The sequence below is a fragment of the Phyllostomus hastatus genome, unplaced genomic scaffold, assembly GCF_019186645.2.
Source record: "Phyllostomus hastatus isolate PE091 unplaced genomic scaffold, TTU_PhHast_1.1 phas_contig_17, whole genome shotgun sequence".
Lineage (NCBI taxonomy): Eukaryota > Metazoa > Chordata > Mammalia > Chiroptera > Phyllostomidae > Phyllostomus > Phyllostomus hastatus.
In genome coordinates, this window is record NW_025333664.1 from 46,718,364 (window position 1) to 46,719,357 (window position 994).

A 994-nucleotide genomic window follows, 5' to 3' on the forward strand; every position below is an offset into this window, starting at 1 on the left:
GTTTGGCTAGTCTCTTCCAGTTCCCCACCCCCTCCCTTCTGAGAACTGCCAGTCTGTTCCAGGTGTACATGCCTCTGGTTTTGCTTTGTTAGTTTATTTTGTTCATTAGATTCCATATATGGGTGAGATAATGTGGACTTGCCTTTCTCTGACTGGCTTATTTTGCTTAGCATAATATTCTCCAGGTCCATTGATGCTGTTGCAAAGGGTAAGAGTTCCTTTTTCACAGCTGGATAGTATTCCGTTATGTAAATGTGCCACATCTTTTCTATCTACTCATCTACTGATGGGCACCTAGGCTATTTCCAGGTATTGGCTAAAAATATGGAAAGCTTCATGAATTAGCATATCATCCTTGCACAGGGACCATGATCATCTCCTCTGTATCATTCAAATTTTAGTATATGTGTTGCCAAGTTGAGCACCAATTTGTACTTCTTAATCTCTTCACTATATTCATTCATCTCTCCAACACCCTTTTCTTTCTGGCAACCATCAAAAATGTTTCTGTATCTTTGAGTTTGTTTCTGTTTTATTTTATTTTGTTTTCTAAGATTCTGCATGTAAGTGAAATCATATGGCCTTTGTCTGTCTCTGTCTGACTTAAGTCACCCAGCACAATATCCTCTAGGTCTATCCATGTTGTTGCAGATGGCAAGATTTCCCCTTTTTTATGGCGGAATCACATTCCATTGTACGTATGCACTATTTCTTCTTTGGTGGACATTTAGTTTTCTTCCATATCTTGGCTATTGTAAATAATACTACAGTGAACATATGGACACATAGGTGTTTTTGATTTAGTGTTTTGGGTTTCTTCAGATAAATACCTAGTAGTATTGTTAGGTCCTTCTTTGTCTCTTGTTATAACCTTTGTTTTAAAGTCTATTTTGTCTTGTGTAAGTTTTGCAATCCCAACTTTTTGTTTCCATTTTCATGAAATATCTTTCCATCCCTTTACTTTCAGTCTGCGTGTTTTAATCTGAAGTGTGTC

The 994-nt window shown here is 37.1% G+C and overlaps 1 non-coding gene across 1 annotated transcript; it reads right to left on the reverse strand.

Moving 5' to 3' along the window:
- Window positions 1-318: 318 nt before the first annotated feature.
- On the reverse strand, window positions 319-425 carry LOC123815445. Its single transcript, XR_006785102.1, has one exon. It is a non-coding gene; the product is annotated as a U6 spliceosomal RNA (small nuclear RNA).
- Window positions 426-994: the final 569 nt, after the last annotated feature.